This window comes from Homarus americanus, unplaced genomic scaffold, assembly GCF_018991925.1.
Source record: "Homarus americanus isolate GMGI-L3 unplaced genomic scaffold, GMGI_Hamer_2.0 scaffold23598, whole genome shotgun sequence".
NCBI lineage: Eukaryota > Metazoa > Arthropoda > Malacostraca > Decapoda > Nephropidae > Homarus > Homarus americanus.
The window spans coordinates 3,892,631-3,907,865 of NW_024731054.1; the positions used below are offsets into that span (position 1 = coordinate 3,892,631).

The window sequence follows — 15,235 nt, forward strand, 5'->3', positions numbered from 1 at the left end:
ACAAAATCTCTTGCAAAATCTCGCCTCTCGTCGTCCTATAAACCCCTACTGCCTTTATACATCAAGCTAAATGTGCACACCGTGACACGGTCGAGGAAACTTATCACTTAGCGCCACCACTTACTGAGGGCTTTAGTGTCAGCTATCACCACATTCTTCAGCTTGAGAATCAGTTAGCAGCTACTGTGTCAAAAAACACAAAAATAAGGCTTGTATGTCCATCTCAACTTCGGATTGGATTGTTCACAGAAGGTGCATTGGATAATCTTGACCACAACCCTTCCAGCACTATAGCCAAGGGTTCCTTCAATGGCACAGGGATAAGTGTCTTTAAGTCGCCCACCACGTCAAACACTGGGCAGACCAGAGAAGTGATAACCCCTCCTCCTGAAGGTGAAGGAAAGAATTTTCATTGCCTGACTGCTTCACCTAACCATGGAAACCATTCCACCAACACTAAGTGCTCTGCTAGAGCGTACTGCCTACCGAACAGGGATATGGACCACGTGTAACTTACCCTAGCAGCAAATACTTACTCCCGAGGGATGGGGGTGGACAATGGACAAAGACAGGCACTCCTGGACCCCAATGTGGACAACAATACCAACGGCTTCCAAAGCATGCAGTGAGATGGTGAGGAGTGTCTGCAAAGGCACAGCTGGCTGCACTGGCAAATGTGTTTGCAAGAAAGCTCAGTGGAAATGCACAGAACTATGTAAGTGCAACTGTGTCAAAGACTGAAACACATCAGTTTGGGTGAGAATATGTATATGTTTAAGCCAGTGTCAGTGTGTGCGTCCTTGTGCACTTCACTGTTCCTTGAGATATATATATATATATATATATATATATATATATATATATATATATATATATATATATATATATATATATATATATATATATATATATATATATATATATATATATAATTTTTTTTTTTTTTTTTTTCAGGGCATTATACCCGGGCACAGGTCAATTAAAATGACCCACTTCAAGGCCTGGGGGATAAAAACTAATAATAATTGTTAGAAATTAATCAAAATAAATAAATAAATTATAAAGGAAAATATAATAATAATAATAATAATAATAATAATAATAATAATAATAATAATAATAATAATACTGTAATAATAAAGAGCCACAAATAAATTCACAGATTAAAAAAGAAATCACTAGTGAGAACTGTGCTGTACAGTATATCTGTTGTGTTGTCAAAGTAAGAGAGACAATTGAGACCCTGCAATTGTGTGTAAATGAGGCAGAAAGTCAGATCAGCAACCTGGGACTTGGTCACAATTTTTGTGGTGCCATATGGCAGCAGGGTCTACCATTAGACAACACATTATTCTTCCAATATCGTTCCAAACATAACGTCTTACAAATTTTGGTGCTGTAGTCCAGCCTGTCCCCATCATTTGGCTAAGGAGCCTCACTTTATGTACAAATTGAAGTATGAAGGACAGTTACCTGGTGCAGTAATTCCCATAATGACAGTAGCGTTAAGCTTATACCTTCATCTGTGTATTAATATAAAATGGCCTCCACCATACAGTGCAAGGACAGTTAAGTATGCATAATAGGTATAGTACTTGGCATATGGTAACAGTATAAAAAACACGATGACTAAGCTTAAACGCATAGAGGCAGGTACAGTACCTTAAAGCAACACACTTCCTCCTGTAACACCAACTTGTTCTTGGAGGAAGCCTACCTGAATGTTGCCCCCCCCCCCCGCCAACCTCCGCCTCTCTCTTCCTGGTTGGTCACTTAGTTTACACATTTTGTCTCATACCTTATAATGCGTAAAAGAAAAACAAAATGGGAGGGAACTTGGGGTCCTGCATTCATAAGACCTCCAGGGGAGACTCAGATAATCCAATAACTTAACGCTACGAGTCGCAACTTTAATTCATGACGAAGAAATGTTACCCCCCACGCCTTAACCTGCAAGGAAAAAGCCTGATATTGGGGGGGGGGGGTCTTCTGCCACCTGGTTTTCTGGGGGTAACTCAGATAACCCAAAAATTACAAGGGAAGTGTCGCATCTCGAGTCCGATAGTGCAGGAAAAATTGCGGGGATGAGTTGCATTGTTCCCACACTTCACCTTCCACAGAAAACGGGAGTCCTCATCCACCTGATTTCCAGAGGTGACACACGTAATCCAATAACTATACGTTATGTGTCGCATCTCGAGGCTAAGGGCTAGAAATGACAGGGGGAAGAGGCGGGATGGTGGGAGGGAGTGTGGGGACAATATTGGGGGATTCGTGAAACTGAGAGGCTAGTGGTTGAGGTAGTAGAAGAAGAAGAAGAAGAAGAAGAAGAAGAAGAAGAAGAAGGAGAGAGAGAGAGAGAGAGAGAGAGAGAGAGAGAGAGAGAGAGAGAGAGATTAACAATGGTTGAGAAACGAGAAAACAAAAAAATGAAGAAATAAAACTCTCTGCTCTCCCTGGGAAGAACTTAACGGTTAGTCTTTTAATGAGTTTCGTCCAAGTGCTAATCAGTTTGAGGCCCTGATTGGTCTGATTCCAGGAACCTCAGCCAATCATTCTCAAGGATTTTTAGACTCCATGAACATAAACACTCAACATCTATGAACAGTTGAGATAAGGACACTGTTATGTATACCTGCACCGCCTATGTATACTGTTATGTATACCTGTACTGTACTGTATATGTATACTCTTATGTATACCTGCACCGTCTATGTATACTGTTATGTATACCTGCACCGCCTATGTATATTGTTTGTATACCTGCACCGCCTATGTATACTGTTATGTATACCTGCACCGCCTATGTATACTGTTATGTATACCTGCACCGCCTATGTATATTGTTTGTATACCTGCACCGCCTATGTATATTGTTTGTATACCTGCACCGCCTATGTATATTGTTTGTATACCTGCACCGTCTATGTATACTGTTATGTATATACACCGCCTATGTATATTGTTTGTATACCTGCACCGCCTATGTATATGTATACCTGCATATGTATACTGTTATGTATACCTGCACCGCCTATGTATATTGTTTGTATACCTACCGCCTATGTATATTGTTTGTATACCTGCACCGCCTATGTATACTGTTATGTATACCACCGCCTATGTATACTGTTATGTATACCTGCACCGCCTATGTATATTGTTTGTATACCACCGCCTATGTATATTGTTTGTATACCTGCACCGCCTATGTATATTGTTTGTATACCGCCTATGTATACTGTTATGTATACCTGCACCGCCTATGTATACTGTATGTGTATACCTGTTATGTATACCTGCACCGCCTATGTATATTGTTTGTATACCTGCACCGCCTATGTTTGTATACCTTGTTTGTATACCTGCACCGTCTATGTGTATTGTTTGTATACCTGCACTGTCTATGTATATTGTTTGTATACCTGCACCGTCTATGTGTATTGTTTGTATACCTGCACCGCCTATGTATATTGTTTGTATACCTGCACCGCCTATGTGTATTGTTTGTATACCTGCACCGCCTATGTGTATTGTTTGTATACCTGCACCGTCTATGTATATAGTTTGTATACCAACCATTTGTCTACGATAAATCAGTCATTACAGTACGATATGTCACGTTAATTCTATCATCAACTCATTAGTCTATCTCTATTAACCTGTACCCCTAATAGCAACATTTTCATTACTGCATTACTCAGGTATCTTTAAATGTTTAGTCATAACTCATAAATGTCAGCAAATGTGGACAATAAAATGTTTACTATCAAGCAGACGCTGGCAGTCACGTTGGTCCAGTCCTTCACCTCGCCACAACAAACACCCGGAGCAATAACTCAGCTCAATAAGAACAGAAAATAATTAAACTCACCTGACATCTTGTTACGACGCGTTTATAACTCAAATCTGGTTAAAATTCATTGACATCCATTCATGCAATCGTGTTTACAATTCCCAGACGCACAGACGGACAGACAGACAGTCTCATGAAAGCATACATTCCTAAATCGTCCCTCCAGGTCTTAGGGGGTAATTATTGGATAACTACCCACGGTTCTGGGGTCTATTGGTGATCCCATCCTCAAAGGTTAAATGTCAGGGTTCAGTTGTAAGGAATAATGAACTGAGCTAAAGAATATATAAAGATGGGTGGTGATGACCGTAGAGCTTATTATTATTATTATTATTATTATTATTATTATTATTATTATTATTACCTGTATTATTATTATTACCTGTATTATTATTATTATTATTATTATTATTAATATTATTATTATTATTATTATTATTATTATTATTTAACATGAATACATTACTGATATCGTCAACATCTGGTTAATGACTTACAGACTCTCCTTCTTTCACTATATTCGACTTCATTATCATCAAGTAAAGCACAGCGGCCATAGTGTCATTGACGGAGCTGTAATACTGGGGCCTTCCTGGGTTAAAGTTGAGTCAATGCTTTGGAAATCATCCTCTCGGCTCCAGCTTCTCCCTCTCGGCACTAGCCCCTCCCTCTCGGCCCCAACTCCTCCCTCTCGGCACTAGCCCCTCCCTCTCGGCCCCAACTCCTCCCTCTCGGCACTAGCCCCTCCCTCTCGGCCCCACCTCCTCCCTCTCGGCACTAGCCCCTCCCTCTCGGCCCCAATCCCTCCCACTCATCGTCCCCTCGCTCGATTTCACTGGGCATCGTCGGTGTGTGTTTGTTGATGTTTTGTATGTGGGTGAACCTCAAAATCAGTTACTGTACGTTTTGTTAAATTTAGTTTAGTTTAGGGTAGTTTCTTTGGTTAGGTTAGCTTAGCTTAGCTTAAGGTGGGTTAGTTTGGTTTGAGGTGAGTTGGTTTGGATTGGATTAAGTTTGGTTAGGTTAGGATTTGTTGGATTAGTTAAAGTTAGGCTAGGAAAAAAAGTTGATAGGTTAGGCATGGTCAGGCTTTGCTAAGGGACTGTTATGATAGCTTAGGTTAGGTTAGGTTTGGTGTAGGTAATGTTATAAAAGATTAAGTTTGGTTAAATTCGATTAGGGTAATGCTATGATAGGTTACAGTAGGTTCGTTAGGTTAGTGTTATCATAAGGTGAGGCTAGGTTAGGGTAATGCTATGATAGGTTACAGTAGGTTCGTTAGGTTAGTGTAATCATAAGTTAGGTGAGGCTAGGTTAGGGTAATGCTATGATAGGTTACAGTAGGTTCGTTAGGTTAGTGTAATCATAAGTTAGGTGAGGTTAGGTTAGGGTAATGCTATGATAGGTTACAGTAGGTTCATTAGGTTAGTGTAATCATAAGTTAGGTGAGGTTAGGTTAAGGTAATGCTATGATAGGTTAGGTTCGTCTGGTTACTGTAATTATATGTTAGGTGAGGTACCGTGTGGTCCCAGCAAGAGGAAGACGACGTCAACGTGGCCCTACCTCCGTCTACTGTATACTGTAAGACGAAGTGGGGTTCTCTACTACCTGAAGGTCACTCTTTATCAACACGACCTCCTCACCCCACGAACTCCTCACCCCATGACTTCCTCACCCCACGACCTCCTCAACCCATGACTTCCTCACCCCACAACCTCCTCACCCCACAACCTCCTTACCCCACGACCTCTTCACCCGACCTCTTCACCCCACGACCTCCTCACCCCACAACCTCCTCACCCCACAACCTCTTCACCCGACCTCCTCACCCAACGACCTCCTCACCTTCTCACCCAACGACCTCCTCACCCACAATCTCCCCCCCTCCTTACCCCACAACCTCCTCACCCACGACCTCCTCAACCCGACCTCCTCACCCCACCTCCTCGACCTCCTTCACCCTCTTCACCACGACCTCCTCACACGACCTCAACCCGACCTCCTTACCCCACAACCTCCTCACCTCACACCTCTTCACCACGACCTCCTCAACCTCTTCACCACACGACCTCCTCACCCCACCTCCTTACCCCACGACCTCCTCACCCCACAACCTCCTTACCCCACGACCTCCTCACCTCCCACCTCCTTCACCTCCTCACCCCGGCCTCCTTCACACGACCTCCTCACCTCACAACCTCTTCACCACGACCTCCTCACCACACGACCTCCTCACCCACACCTCCTTACCCCTCCTCAACCCACGACCTCCTCCTCACCTCACAACCTCTTCACCACCTCCTTCGACCTCCTCACCTCACAACCTCTTCACCACGACCTCCTCACCCACCTCCTCACCCCGACCTCCTCAACCCGACCTCCTCACCCAACGACCTCCTCACCAGACGACCTCCTCACCACACCTCCTTACCCCACAACCTCCTTACCCTCCTACAACCTCTTTCCTCACCACACGACCTCACAGCTGAGACAAACACACACTTCAAACTGGCGTCGTGTGGCGGTTTGAATAATTCACCTAGTTAAGCCAGTACCTTAACTAAATATAACTCGACACACACTCACACACACACACACACACACACACACACACACAGACACACACACACACACACACACACAACGTTGCCACTTATCCTCCTCCTCCTCCCCCAAAAACACAAAAATATCACTCCCTTCCGCCTCGACCAGGCCCTATACACTGTGCCCGATAAACTTGTCACCATTGAGCTGTCATAAAGACCCCCTTCCTCCCTTCCTCCCCCCCCCTATCCAGTCTATCGTAATTTCGTGCAGCATATTGATTAACGATTTGGGGGGGGGGGATGATAGCAATGACCCAGTTTCGGTCCATCTGATGCGTCATGGTATATGTGTGGACACCGTTGTCCCTCATCTACAAATTCATCAACTCAACACCGAATTCCCTTTCATTCAATATTTTTTTTTTATATTTGACGTCAATAATTTCCTTACATACTAATATTAATGTGTAAGAGACTAATTGTTTTATGAATAAGTAAAGGGAATACCAAGAGACATAACCATGAGATTATAAAAGAAAACGTAGTACTGTTATCTTTTTTCAGGGTTACTACTTGAATGTTTAAATAATTACGTTAATATCTCTAGTTAAATTAGCAACGTTTCTCCCTCAATGTCGTTCTAGAATTGTTTATTAGTCCTAATGGAAAGCACCACTGTAATTAAGTAAGTATTAAACATTTCTGGTAGCGTTAGTATTATTAAATTATTCTGTAAGGACGAGGCGTCACTCAACGAAATGTCTGGAATAATATTGCCACGACTTAGGTACGATGGTAAGCCTTCCATTACCACACGTTTGAATATTTTACGCCTATCAGTCTAGGTCTTTGAAAATAATCTTCACCTTGCCTATCAAAAGGTTACTCTTCACTCTATCCAAAAACTAATCTTTATCAGAGTGTCTTTATCAAAATACTGACCTTAGCTGTCTTTACGAAAATACCAGTCTTTACTCAGTCAGAACAGTCTCTCCTCTAATAATACAATTTTTCATCCTCTATCAAATTAATGACGAATATTTTTCGTTCAAGAGAAGGTGTCCAACTGCAACACCGCACGACCTCCTCACAATGTCCGATCAATATAGCCAACGTGGCAACCCTCTCAATATCGGGACTTTTAAACCACACAACGAGAGTGTCACGTCACTGTACTCAGCATGAAGGTCACTGGAGGGTTGAAGCAACGTGAGGTACTCACCAGTAGTAGCTGAGAGACTGTGGAAGGGCGGGAGAAGTCAGTATAAAGGACGGATGAGTGCAGGTCGTTGTTCAGTTGCGGGGTGGAGACTCTCGCCCGCTCAGCTGACTACGGCCAGGAATGGAATGCCACTCAACCGTGTCCGAATCCTTCGACCAAAACAAACAGTCATTAACCCCAAATACGCAACAACAACAAAAATAAACTCCTAATATAATACCAATACACTAACATCTATGTACATCATATACGCACTAATATCCATAAACTTTATACTCGTGTCAAACAAAGCGTATATAAACATACATACGTAGGTGAGGGGAAGGTGTTCGGAGACAGAGGTTACTTGCATGCGCAGTCTGGAGTCAGCTGGGTTTATAAAGGTTGGTCCAGCTGGGATTTTGTGTCTCTCCCTGGCAAGGTCGCTCTGTAGGACAATCATTAATATTATAGCCAGCTGGTGGTGGTGGTGGTGATGGTGATGGTGTGTGTGCGTGTGTGTGTTTGTGTGTGTGTGCACATTCGTTTATGTATGAATATTTGCTTTTGTGTGCGTACAATCTCCGTAAACTCTTGTATACGTATGTGTATATATGTATTTATGTTTTTGTATGCTTTGTATGCTCGCGCGCCCGTGTGTGTGTGTGTGTGTGTGTGTGTGTGTGTGTGTGTGTGTTTGCTCGTGTATATTTGAGTATAAAAACACACATACAGTGTATGGAAGACCGTAAACACGTTTTCTTTAGAGTGTAACGTCGATACTTTCAAAGAAACCCGACCCCAGTAAAGTTTATAAATCAGTTGCGAAAATAAATGGCAATCGATACAATATGACCATTGTTCAACGATATTTATTTATTTCCTGACCTTTGCGATATTACAAATTTAAAAGACTTCTTTCTACACTTGACTTATCTTTTCCCTCACCCAACCTCCACAACTTTACTTCCAATCATTTATATTATCTTCCTCCTTTTACCAATCACCATCTAATCACTATATCTTCACAATATCAAAATAATCTATCCAGATAATCTTAACAATACACAAAACACTACATATATTTAACGACTATATCGTATCTGTAAAGCTTCTTTGCCTTACTTTGAGTTGGTGGACGCTCGCCTCACAAGGGGTCACAGCTCAAGATTGAAGAAGCCGCAAGTCCAGAAAACTGTGAAGGCAAACTTTTTCGGAGTGAGAGTTATGAACTCTTGGAACAATCTACCAGAAAGTGTTGTGACGGCACCTAGTGTAAGCTCTTTCAAGACAAGACTTGACCAACATTGGAGCAATGAGCCGATCAGTGGTGAAGAGGATAAAAGTAAATACATTCAACTCGTCCTAAAAAACCAAAATAAACATTGCTACTCATTTTGACACCAAACTGCTGCTAATTTTTTTCTTGGAAAATGTATAATCTGGTGCTCATGAGGGTATGAATTAATAACGTCAGTGAAGAACAAGACAGCCCCTTAAGATCACCTCTTGGGATGGATAATACATGTGTAGCTAAGCTATCCATCTACACTATAGAAAATGACTACATATTAAGATAAAAAAAATGTAATTTTATTTTATGAGTAACTAAACTAAATATAATGTCCCTAATGACTACATTTACTAACCATAACACTAATCTTTCCTTACCTAACTGATGGATGTTTTTGCTAGTAAGGAGGGACGGCCATCAGGGAGGTGGTCATTGTATAGTCAACATGTAAATCAGAGAACGAAAACAATCAGAGGTTCGTAAATTATTTCTCGTAATTGATGCTGTAAAGAAACACCTCATACACATACAGATACACATACAAATATACTAACAAACAAAGACATAAATAAACAGACAAGTATCAAAACATTCCTAAAAATTTCTAGGCAGAGAGACTGACAGAGACAAACACACACACACATACACACTGGAACGTCCCCTTGTTTCTAGACAGACAGACAGACAGACATATACGCACACTTATACAAACAAACAAACACACACACACACACACACACACACGAAACCAAACAGAAATATACACCTACAAGCTTCCACAACGCTAGCATTATCTCGTATCGCTATAATGTATGTGTCATGGGTTGCGTTAGGCTTACCCACGCAACCAACTCCAAAGTTTGTTTTACCAGAGATAAGACGCCCGGCGAGGCATAACTGGGACATGTATTTTTCAATTAGTGTATGTTAGCCAGCCTTTAGGGGGGTGGGCAGTGGAACAGTGTTGTACTGTTCATCGCTTCACACCCAAAAACCTCATTTTAAGTAGTATCCCCTGAGCCATGGGTTAGTTAAGACGTCGTCTCCATCCTCTCCCTCCTGAAAGGGGGCGGGACACCACACCACACAGAGTCCTCCACCGCCACTCCGTCCTGTGAACCGTCGTCGACACGAGACTAAGTGTGTTAACCTAGCTTGTTATCCCCGTGGAAATATCACGTGTGGATGCCTGGTTGCGACAAGAGCAATCCAGGCTGGCCTATTAAACCTACAGTAAATGGTTAATTAATTCACGCTTACAGAGTTCTCCTGCACGACACCCGTCTACAGTGACTGTGATCGACACGAGACTAAGTGTGTTAACCTAGGTTTGTTATCCCCGTGGAAATATCACGTGTGGAAGCCTGGTTGCGACAAAAGCAATCCAGGCTGGTCTATTGCACCTAAATGGTTAATTCAAGTCACGCTTACCAGTTCTCCTTGCCGCGACAACCGTCTACCGTGACTGTCAGTGACGCGAGACTATGTGTGGTACACCAAGAGTACCTTTTGTTGTTATGGCCGTGGAAGGTCGACACGAGACTAAGTGTGTTAACCTAGGTTGTTATCCCCGTGGAAATATCACGTGTGGAAGCCTGGTTGCGACAAGAGCAATCCAGGCTGGCAGTAAATGTATCACTTGAAGAATTAAGGCTCTGTTAAGTTATACCCATAGTAGAGTAATCACATGTGTCCCCAAGTTAAAATTCTCTTTTAAAAGATTAATTTTATTACAACGTGAACGTGAGTGAATCATATATCCATGCAAATTGTAAATCATTGTATGGAAGCTTGACAAATAAATGTAAGTGCAATTATCTGCCCGTATCTGTGATCCTATCTTATTATTACTAAAGGTAATGACTGATTGGTTATGACAAAGTATAACCAGTAACTTAGATGGATGTTGAAAATTAAATGAATTCATTAAATCATCATTTATCAAGTATAAATCATGGAATGTCGAGTGGTGGAGTGAACTTCTACGTAGATACGCCATAATTGTTTCTGTATTCCGCTCAGTTTTTATTTCCTTATTTATTTCGCACTTCAGATTATTCCTGACATAGATGGCTACTCCGCCTCCTTTCCTGGACTGCCTATCAGCATGGAACAATTTGTAATCCACAATTTGGTATTCGACAGGTAACTCACGTGAGTCTAAGGTCATGAAAGTAAGACGCACAGCGATAAGACAACAAGATATTTCAAAGAACAATGGAAGAAAAAAATAATACAGTTTATCGATTGAAAGCTGTCGAGTTACTACGCATCTGTGGTTTCCAAGATACGTAGTGTGGTAAACGCGGACCTAATCACCCCATTATTAAAAACAAAAAAAACCAAGATAAAGATATATATCACTTACTCGGCTACGCAGAAAGGCTACTGTTTATTACGTGGAAGAGGTTGTGTTGAAGGGGCATTGTCACTCATGTTGAAGGGGTACTGTCACTCATGTTGACGGGGTACTGTTACTCATGTTGAAGGGGTACTGTTACTCATGTTGAAGGGGTACTGTTACTCATGTTGAAGGGGTATTGTTACTCATGTTGAAGGGGTACTGTTACTCATGTTGAGGGGGTACTGTTACTCATGTTGAAGGGGTACTGTTACTCTCGTTGAAGTGGTACTGTTACTCATATTGAAGCGGTACTGTTACTCACGTTGAAGGGCCACTTTTACTCACATTGAAGGGGCACTGTTACTCACGTTGAAGGGGTACTATTACTCACTTTGAAATGCCACTGTTACTCACATTGAAGGGCCACTTTTACTCACATTGAAGGGGCACTGTTACTCATATTAAAGGGGCACTGTTACTCTCGTTGAAGGGCCACTGTTACTCACGTTGAAAGGGTACTGTTGAAGGAGTGACGAGAGCAGAGTTAACAGGTAGGGGAGGTCACCATAACACCTGACAAGAAGAAGATATGAGGTTCGTATTTGGTTTAATAATAATAATAATAATAATAATAATAATAATAATAATAATAATAATAACAATAATAATAATAATAATAATAATAATATACTACATACATTTACCTACCCTAAACTCCAATCCAGGGGTCCATAAAGGTTAAGATCAGAAGGTCAGAACTACGATAAAAATGCCAGTTAACATGAGCTAACTAACGCTTGGCAACACATGATCTAAACCTCATTAATCCATGTTATGATCTGGAATCTATGTATATAATAACATGTTGCAATTCAGTGTGTAAATATTCCCCCAGGGGATTATTATATTATGTCTAGGTATCGTTACTGTGGGGAAATAGGGATAGTAAACACTTGTAAGAGGTAGGTGGGGTAGCTGTACGTATACCTACCATAGTAGATAGGTAGGTAGTAGGCAGCTACCAAACAGGGAGGTACTACAGCCTGGGAAGGTATTGGAAGCATAATGTGTTGTCTAATGGTAGACCCTGCTGCCATATGGCATCACGAAAATTTTTACAAAGTCCCAGGTTGGTGATCTGACTTTCTGCCTCATTTACACACAATTGCAGGGTCTCAATTGTTTCTCTTACTATTGAGAACACAACATACATATATTGATTCTCACTTTTGATCTATTTTTTGTATATCTTTATTATTATTATTATTATTATTATTATTATTATTATTATTATTATTATTATTATTATTATTATAATATTTTCGCCCCCCAGGCCCCGATGTGGGTCAGTGACCTGTGCCCTAGTGGCCTAAGGCCCGTAAAAAAAAAAAGGACAAAAGATAAGGTATTGGAAGAAATCACTCCATCTACCAGCTTCATTTTATCTCAAGTGGTTTAAGTTTAAATAATATCGCATCTGAAATCTGATGACTAGACCCTAAGTTACCTAGTGCGTGTACTGTAGGCGCTTATTTAGACTATTACATGGTATTCATATGAAGGTATATTATATCAATAGACTGTCATATGTTTCAATGTACTACTATTCATATTAGCTTAAATAATCATTTGATCATATACGTTGATTGTAGGTATTTAATTAGGTTGTCATATGAGGATAATGTGTGAAAAAGAATAAATTATAAAGTTGCTTGTATTTTCTCAAGTAACTATTAATATATTAGTTTATATTTCTTTAATTGATCGCTCAAATACACACCAAATTTACTTAAACAAGTGATTCAAATGTTGCTTACATTTCCCAAAACAATTACACAAATATTGTTTTTCTTTACTTAACCAATTAGACAGTAATTTTTTTATTCACTTACAGAGGTGACTGTGGTCGCCAACCCTCAGATGTGAGGAAAGAGGCTCTCAAAAATTACACTTATTCACTTACCGTAATAAAACCATCGAGGATTAACGACATTTAATCAAAACAAACCAAACTTACATACGCCTTTGGAAGCTAAGTCAAACGAACTTGCGCTCCACTTTCCTCCCGGCTGACGTTCACTCACCTCCGACAAAATTAAACATATAATTTCAAAATACTGGTTCGGTTTCTCAATAGTTCACGCATTCAACCCCTAAAATGGAGCTAAAAAACGTATCTCCTTGTCTCATATACACAACGTCGCTAAAAAAAACGGCGTTCATGGGGTTGAAAGGCGCAGAGAATCTACTGATATCAGAAATCTTTATCTATTACCTGTAATTACCTAAAGAGACAAGTTCAAGGAACTGTGAGATGACGGAGCAAATAACTGGCTTCGTGATTTCTCTTAAGTGAGGGACACGTGTTGATATCAGGGAACGAAATTTTATCTCTGTTGGAGAGAGAGAGAGAGAGAGAGAGAGAGAGAGAGAGAGAGAGAGAGAGTGTGTGTGTGTGTGTGTGCCTGTGTGTGTGTGTGTGTGTGCAAAGACTTAAGAACAAGACCAAGACTTAAGAACAAGATCAAGACCCAAGAACAAGAACAAAACCCAAGAACAAGACCAAGACATAAGAACAAGCCCAAATGATGTGCTGGTAATAGAGCAGACGAGGGCGGGTCTGAGTGTGTGAGAAGGGAGACAGGTGGCGTTGGACCGGGGAGGCGGGGAGAGAGAAGTCCTATTTTTACTGCTACTACAACTACTATTTTTTTTTCGAATACGTGGCCTCCATCCTCCCCTAGTAGCCATACCTTCCCCACCATTTTATTACCTTAAAATTAAATATCCTAAAACATAAGTAATTACTGTACCCTGTCTGTGTTGAGTTAGTTGAGCCGCAGATCGATGCGACCGTTGTCGATTTGGGACCGAAGATCTCGTTCCCCTGAGGCAGAGCAATGCAGACCTAAGCAGAGAGAAGGACAGTCGACATCTCAACCAGGCTGTAACGTAACTTCTGGGCTGCTACTTCCGTTCAGATAACACCTCCGCGAGTCTGGCGTAGAAACATCTTGCACCTGGTCCCATCCCACCATATGCCCTGATCTTTTAATTCTCGTTCCTCCTGTGTGCAGCGTCGAGTGCTAGGTTATGGTTACATGCGGCCATTGGATCGAAAATCCTCATGTCAAAGAAGGCTCGCTGTCCCTGCATCCAGAATCCTGAGGCACTGACGTCCACCCTGGATTTGTTGGATGTGTTTGAAGCCTTCGACAGAATTCTCACCACGGCATGGCCGATGTCGTAGGATGAGCCACACACGCATTGGGAGGGCAAACCTTCTACTGGCCTACCGTACTCTTTTTTTATTAACTAATTCTCTTTTCTTCTGTGTTCATTATAGATCGACCCAGAGAGGGCTAGTTTATTGGGCACCCCCTTATATCCTGTGCAAGGTGAAGCGCAGAAGCGTTTACAGTGCCCATCTGGGAAGCATGCGGAGTTCATGCTTGCCTTTATGACTCATGCATTAAGGGCGTAAAAGCCTGAAGGGTCCTGGGTTTTGTCAGCAAGTTACATAAAGTGACAGAATGATGAGTGTGTGGGGGGAGAATTCCCGGTAATATTTATCTGTTTATGGCAAAGCGTGGCAGGTCCCTAATAATGTCAAGTGCCAGGCCATAGGCAGTGACAATTTTGAGGGGACATACCTTTTAGTATGATTGTGATGGCGTGTACGTCGGTAATGTCGTCTTCAAGAGGGACGCCGAGAGGTTGGTAGGGGACGACGTCCTTGGCGTAGATACGTAGTCCACTAGCATGTCCGCAGGGTGGTCAATTGATGTGGAGAACTGGAGTGGATGGGCCCCAGGTGCCGGCATGCCTGTGGGGGAACAGAGAAAGAGTAAAAATAAGTAAATAAACAGAAATAAATAGAAAATTAAGAGGAAATAAACGAAAGGTATCATACACACTTTATTATAAGAAGGGATTACTTACTTCTCTATAAAACACTTCTCACACACATATACGATGAGATCCTTATTTCCG

At 41.5% G+C, this 15,235-nt stretch overlaps 1 long non-coding RNA gene across 3 annotated transcripts; it reads right to left on the bottom strand.

Moving 5' to 3' along the window:
• Positions 1–7,629: 7,629 nt before the first annotated feature.
• Positions 7,630–15,182, bottom strand: LOC121867526. 3 transcript variants are annotated; one of them, XR_006089172.1, is made up of 4 exons: positions 14,896–15,182; positions 11,749–11,815; positions 7,936–8,052; positions 7,630–7,774 (listed from the first exon to the last, which is right to left on the bottom strand). It is a non-coding gene; the product is annotated as an uncharacterized LOC121867526 (long non-coding RNA). The 3 variants fall into 3 exon arrangements; XR_006089171.1 differs by lacking the exon at positions 11,749–11,815 and having other exon boundaries at positions 7,932–8,052; positions 14,896–15,176; XR_006089170.1 differs by lacking the exon at positions 11,749–11,815 and having other exon boundaries at positions 14,896–15,131.
• Positions 15,183–15,235: the final 53 nt, after the last annotated feature.